Genomic DNA, 6,734 nt, shown 5'->3' with positions numbered 1-6,734 from the left:
GAGTCATTTTGTGCACTTTGAGTGAAATCCAATTTCTTAAACAATGCAAAACACAAACCACTCCATTTCAGAACGAACTTCGTGCACTCTTGAATTGTCGAATTTCAAGGACCAACCGATATCGGATTGAGTCAAAACCTTGGGGAACATCATGATATGGTGGGAGGAGTCATTTGGTGAGTTTTGAGTGAAATCCAATCCCTAAAACTATGCAATACACCAACCACACCATTTCAGAGCAAACTTCGAACGAACCTGAATTGTCCAATTTCATGGACCAAATGATATCGGATTGAGTCCCAAACATGGGGAACATCATAATATGGTGGGAGGAGTAATTTGGTGTGTTTTGAGTGAAATCCAATCTCTAAAACTATGCAATACACCAACCACACCATTTTAGAGTGAACTTCGTACGACCCTAAATTGTCTAATTTCATGTACCAATCGATATCGGATCGAGTCCAAAACTTCGGGAACATCATAATATGTTGGGAGGAGTCATTTGGTGAGTTTTGAGTGAAATCCAATCTCTAAAACTATGCAATACACCAACCACTCCATTTCATAACGGACTTCATACGAACCTAAATTCTCCAATTTCATGGACCAATGGATATCGGATTGAGTCCAAAACTTGGGGAACTCCGTAATATAGTGGAAGGAGTCATTTGGTGCTTTTTGAGTGAAATGCAATTCACAAAATTATGGAAAACACCAACACGTCCATTTCAAATCAAACTTCGTACAAACCTAAATTGTCCAATTTCATGGACCAATTGATATCAGATTGTGTCCAAAATTTGGGGAACATTATAATGTGGTGGGAGGAGTCATTTGGTGAGTTTTGAGTGAAATCCAATCTCTAAACCTACGCAACACACCAACCACTCCGTTTCGGAACGAACTTCGTACGAACTTGAATTGTCCAATTTCATGGACCAATCGATGTCGGATTAAGTCCAAAACTTGGGGTACATCATAATATGGTGGGAGGAGTCATTTAGTGGGTTTTCAGTGAAATCGAATCTCTAAAACTTTGTAAAACACAAACCACTCCATTTCAGAATGAACTTCGTACTAACTTGAATTGTCTAATTTCATGGACTAATCGATATCGGATTGAGTCCAAAACTTGGAGAACGTCATAATATGTTGGGAGGAGTCATTTGGTGGGTTTTGAGTGAAATCGAATCTCTAAAACTAGCAAAACAGAAACAACTCCATTTCAGAACGAACTTTGTACGAACCTGAATTGTCCAATTTCATGGACCAATCAATATCGGATTGAGTCCAAAACTTGGGAAACATCATAGTATGGTGGCACGAGTCATTTCGTTGGTTTTGTGTGAAATCCAATCTCTACAACTCTGCAATACACCAACCACTGCATTTCAGAATGAACTTCGTATCAACGTGAATTGTCCAATTTCATGGACCAATCGATATCAAATTGAGACCAAAACTTGGGGAACATCATAATATGTGCTACTGGAAAGTTGCTCGTGAGTTCTCAAAAACAAAACCGTGAGGGAAGAGAGGGGAGCACAAAACGGACAATATCGTGCTACGGCGGAGCAAATCCTGGGATGTGACAGTTTGGTATCAGGGCCACTCTGCCGTGTGGTGCGAGTGTGCCGACGAGGGCGTCGGGCCCTTAAGGGGGTGGATTGTAAGATCCCACATCAACCAACAGAGAGGTGGTGATGTGCCTTATATGTGCACACCCGTATCTACTACGAGGCCTTTTGGGAGCCCAATGGCTTCGGAGTCGTGGGAACTCCGAAGTTAAGCGAGGCTGGGGCTAGAGCAATCCCAGGATGGGTGACCCACTGAGAAGTTGCTCGTGAGTTGCTATAAACAAAACCGTGAGGGCAGAGAGGGGGCCCCAAAGCGGAAAATATCGTACTACGGCGGAGCCGATCCCGGGATGTGACATCCAATGTCTAAAACTATGCGAAAAGACAATTTCGCCCTCGGAATATTTTATTAAGAAAAAGGTGACTTTTTGATCGAGAAGGAATTTGACAATTCCACTTATACCGTTGCGTAGAGCACAGTGAAATGAGTTCATAGACACGTAGTGGGCACGAATCGGAGTTGTAGCGAGAGAGTTATGATCAAAAGAGTCTCAGTGGCATAACCATAAATATTTTGAAGTTGGATTTATAAAAACCTGCTCAGCTCTCTCTCTCCTCGCGCCGACCTCCCTCCCTCTCCACCCCTCTTCCTTCTTCAGCTTGTAACTCCGACCACCGACCACGACTGTGGGCGAGGCCAGTACCAAAACGATCGGGAAGACGTCCTCTTCCTTCCCCGACCCTTCCCCACCGGCGACGTGACCTGCGCTGGCCGGAAATCGCGCCGGAACCGACGATGCTCACCAGATCTTCAAGTCGCTCGTTGTCTCTCAATTCTTCTCCAAATTTGTCGAGTAAGGTATGGATTCCTACCTATTTTCCGTGATCTAGCTGATGGATGGATGGGCACTATGAGCTCCTGGTGATACCATGAGGATTAAGGACTGTGCCAGTTGCATTTTGGACCCCCTTTGAACAGAGTGTTTCGATGTTACGGAGATCGCTTCGTGACTGTGTGCCTAGATGACATTTTGGTGTATTTTAAGAGACAGAAGGCACATATGAAATATTTAAACGTTGCGCTACGGACTTTGAGAAAGAAGCAACTTTATGCCAAGTTCAGCAAGTATCCATGTTGGATAAACAGAGTGAGTTTCTTTGGACACATGACCTCTGCAGAGGGCATTTTTGTTGATCTTCAAAAGATTGAAGCAGTAGTAAAATTGGCTACGGCCAACTAGTGTTACTGAGATACAGAGTTGTTTTTAGTAAGTCGAGTATTACTGTCGCTCCGTGGAAGGGTTATCCACCATAGCGGCACCTCTCACCTCTTTGGCAAAGAAAGAAGTTAAATTGGCGTGGTCAGATAAGTGTGAAGCGGGTTGTGTTAAACTCAAGAACAGGCCAACCACTGCTTCGATTTCAGTACTCCAGCAGGTTGGTGGGAACTTCGTGAGCTACAGTGTTGTTTTGCAACAAGAATTGGGGTTTGTGCTGATATAGCATGGTAGAGTGAGCGCTTATGCGTCTCATGTGTTAGACGAATAGCCAGCAGAATTGGAGACTGCTTTCACTTATGGGGAACAACCAGTTTAAATTGTGTAATGGGAAATGTTTAGCTCTCGGCGAAAAAGGCTACATGGCAATCCGAGTAACAGATGCAGGAGCAGTACCTTCCCCCATCTTCGAGTGACAGGCGTGTAAATTTCGAGGATGAAATTTTTGTAAGGGGGGTAGATTGTAATAACCCAAACCAAAAATTCATAATTAAGGAATATTTTATTTTGCTAAAAGATAATTTCGCCCTCGGAATATTTTATTAAGAAAAAGGTGACTTTTTGATCGAGAAGGAATTTGATAATTCCACTTACACCGTTGCGTAGAGCGCGGTGAAATGAGTTCATAGACACGTAGTGGGCCCGAATCGGAGTTGTAGCGAGAGAGTTATGGTCAAAAGAGTCTCAGTGGCATAACCGTAAATATTTCAAAGTTGGATTCATAAAAACCTGCTCAGCTCTCTCTCTCCTCGCGCCGACCTCCCTCCCTCTCCGCCCCTCTTCCTTCTTCAGCTTGTAACTCCGACCACCGACCATGACTGTGGGCGAGGCCGGTACCAAAACGACCGGGAAGACGTCCTCTTCCTTCCCCGACCCTTCCCCGCCGGCGACGTGACCTGCGCTGGCCGGAGATCGCGTCGAAACTGACGATGCTCACCAGATCTTCAAGTCGCTCGTTCTCCCTCAATTCTTCTCTAAATTTGTCGAGTAAGGTATGGATTCCTACCTATTTTCCATGATCTAGCTGATGGTTGGATGGGTTTGCATCAATTTTGACCGTAGATAACCCAGTTTTCGAATTGAAGTTTCAGCCGATTTTCGGCCTCCGTGATCGGCCACTTTTTGGGGTAGTCCAAGAACAAAAGTGGCTCCAAATATGGTTTTTTAGCTACGGTAGGAGTTTGGAGTCGTGATTTGAATTTTTTCCGGCGAGCCGAAATCGCTTTAGACACCCATCGCTGCCGGCGCGTGCTGGGGCGCGTGGGTGAGGGTAGTGCAATGGCACTGTGTCTTGTTACGATCCTTGTGTTGTCACGAGCGGATAGGATTTTTCGGATCTCAATTTGGATTCCGTTTGAGCCCCGAACGGATTTTCCATATTGTGCGATTCCCGGGTTCAATATTACCGAACCGTTGGATCGCGCTCAATTTCGGATATGTTGTTCCAGATAATTTCAGAATCGTGTAGGAGTCGACGGATTGTGAATCGGGGTCCCGAATACTCCGAAATTGCGAACCCTGGGGCTAGGGTTTGGAAATTATATAATTTCACGATCGTGGTCAATCCGATCGTCAGTTTCAGACCAAATTTGCAGGATATGGTTCCTTAAATGTGAGGAACTTAAAGGAACTCTCAGATTGGTCATTGGAGGTCGTGGACCACACGGGGTTCCGTATCGACCAATGTAGAAGTTTATCGCTTAGTAAAGTCTCGAGTCTTTTCAGACGATTTTAAACATCTGAAATGCCTAAGTGGGCAGAAAAAAGACTTTAAAGTTAGTGCACGCACTTCTAGAAGTCAGGGGTCAGAGTTTTACTTAAAAACTTATACCGAGCAATTTTATTAATTAAATATTCTTAATGATTTACCCAGGCACCCGGGACCAGGCAGGCCCGCAAGAGAGACCTTCAGGAGGTCTAGCTAGCTCGGACCAGGAGTGAGTGGACTTTCTTTCATAAATGATTTTATATAAATGAGTTTATATAATGAGTTTTATTATTTGATATTGAATAAGTTTTATTAATTGTGATTTTTCCTAGTATGCTTGTGAAGTTAAATATCTTATTTATATGCTGCTTGGTTGATATGCTAAAGAGTTACAGAAAGCAGAGTTTGAGATTTATATCAGATAAAGTGGCAGTACAGTTTCAGATTTAACAGAAATGCATAGATTTATCAGATTTTTTAGAAACCTTATATTTTCTGATGATAGCAGAGTTCTTGACTTAATAAACATTCAGTTCTTCAGCAGATTTTCCAGAAATGTTATATATTTTAAACCACCGTGAGTACCCATTTATGGTTATTACCCTCAGTTATGCTGATGTCTATCGACATCGAGTTTACCCTCAGTTTTGTCAGTGCACTTGACATTTGCCTCACGAGTTTCGGGATCGCCGGACCGTGGGTGCCAGGATTTGTGGCTCGGATTGACTTGGTGTCACCGAGACCTGCCAGGATTTGCGGCTCGGATTGACTTGGTGTCCCTGGACCTGCCAGGATTTGCGGCTCGAGTTGACTTTGTGTCACCGAGACCTGCCAGAATTGCGAATCAGGCTGACTACGGTCCCCTGTATCCTGCTAGTTGCGGCTCGGGTTGACTGTGTGTCACCGAGACCTGCCAGCAGATCAGGCTGACTATAGTTCCTTGTATCCTGCCAGTTTATGGCTCGGATAGACTGTGTGTCGCCGAGACCTGCCAGGGGAATTGACGGAATTACAGGGGTACATCCGAGTGGTAGTTGTAATTGATTGCAGTGGTTTTAAGCAAGGTTTGAGTACATTGCTTTTATGCAAGTTTGAGTATAGTGTTTTTATGCAAGTTTTAATTTCAGTGCTTTCAGGCAAGTTTTATCTTGAATACGTTTATAAATATTTATATAGATATATAAATACCTTGATTTCAGCATGTGAATGCCATGAGTTTAGTATACTTCAAATACAGAGTATATATTCAGTTTTACTTAATTATTTTTACAATGGGGGTTAGTATATTCTTAGGATACTTTATGAACCTTTATTTTTGTCCACTCACATTTTCAAATGTTTTGCGCCCCCAGGCTCTAGCGTGCACAGGAAATCCACCACCGGGCCATCTCGCCTTCCTCGCTTCATTGTTACAAAAGTGTTGGTTGGTAAAAAGGTTCATTCCTCTGTAAACTATTAGCATGTATATTGAAGTGCTGGCAGTTGGTTGTGTGGATATTTTGCTCGTTCTGACAGGTGGAAATTTTGGGATTGAGCAAATTACAGGGGAGACTCTGCCGAATTTTCGGCAGGAGTCAAGGTTGAAATTTCAATTAGAAGGGCAATTAGGTCAATTGTGCCTGACATTCGCCAAGTGTCAGACACGCACAGGGTTCGACTCGAATTCCAAAGCGGAATTTGGTTCGGGTCCTGTCATTTTGAGTGAAATCCAATCTCTAAAACAATGCAAAACACCAACCACTCCATTTCAGAACGAACTTCGTACGAACCCGAATTGTCCAATTTCGTGGACCAATCGATATCGGATAGAGACCAAAACTTGGGGAACAAGATAATATGGTGGGAGGAGTCATTTGGTGGGTTTTGAGTGAAATCCAATCTCTAAAACTATGCAAAACACCAACCACTCCATTTCAGAACGAACTTCGCACGAACCTGAATTGTCCAATTTGGTGGACCAATCGATATCGGATTGAGACCAAAACTTGGGGAACAAGATAATATGGTGGGAGGAGTCATTTGGTGGGTTTTGAGTGAAATCCAATCTCTAAAACTATGCAAAACACCAACAACTCCATTTCAGAACGAACTTCGCACGAACCTGAATTGTCCAATTTCGTGGACCAATCGATATTGGATTGAGTCCAAAACATCGAGAACAGGATAATA

General features: G+C 43.4%; 1 long non-coding RNA gene across 1 annotated transcript; it reads left to right on the top strand.

The window, feature by feature from the left end:
* LOC109947034 lies at positions 2,410–6,006 on the top strand. The gene is made up of 3 exons (XR_002270043.1): positions 2,410–2,439; positions 4,731–4,794; positions 5,918–6,006. It is a non-coding gene; the product is annotated as an uncharacterized LOC109947034 (long non-coding RNA).

The sequence above is a fragment of the Prunus persica genome, chromosome G2 (assembly GCF_000346465.2).
Source record: "Prunus persica cultivar Lovell chromosome G2, Prunus_persica_NCBIv2, whole genome shotgun sequence".
Lineage (NCBI taxonomy): Eukaryota > Viridiplantae > Streptophyta > Magnoliopsida > Rosales > Rosaceae > Prunus > Prunus persica.
Note: the sequence above shows the minus strand (reverse complement) of the source record. Positions and strands in the feature narration are given on the sequence as shown.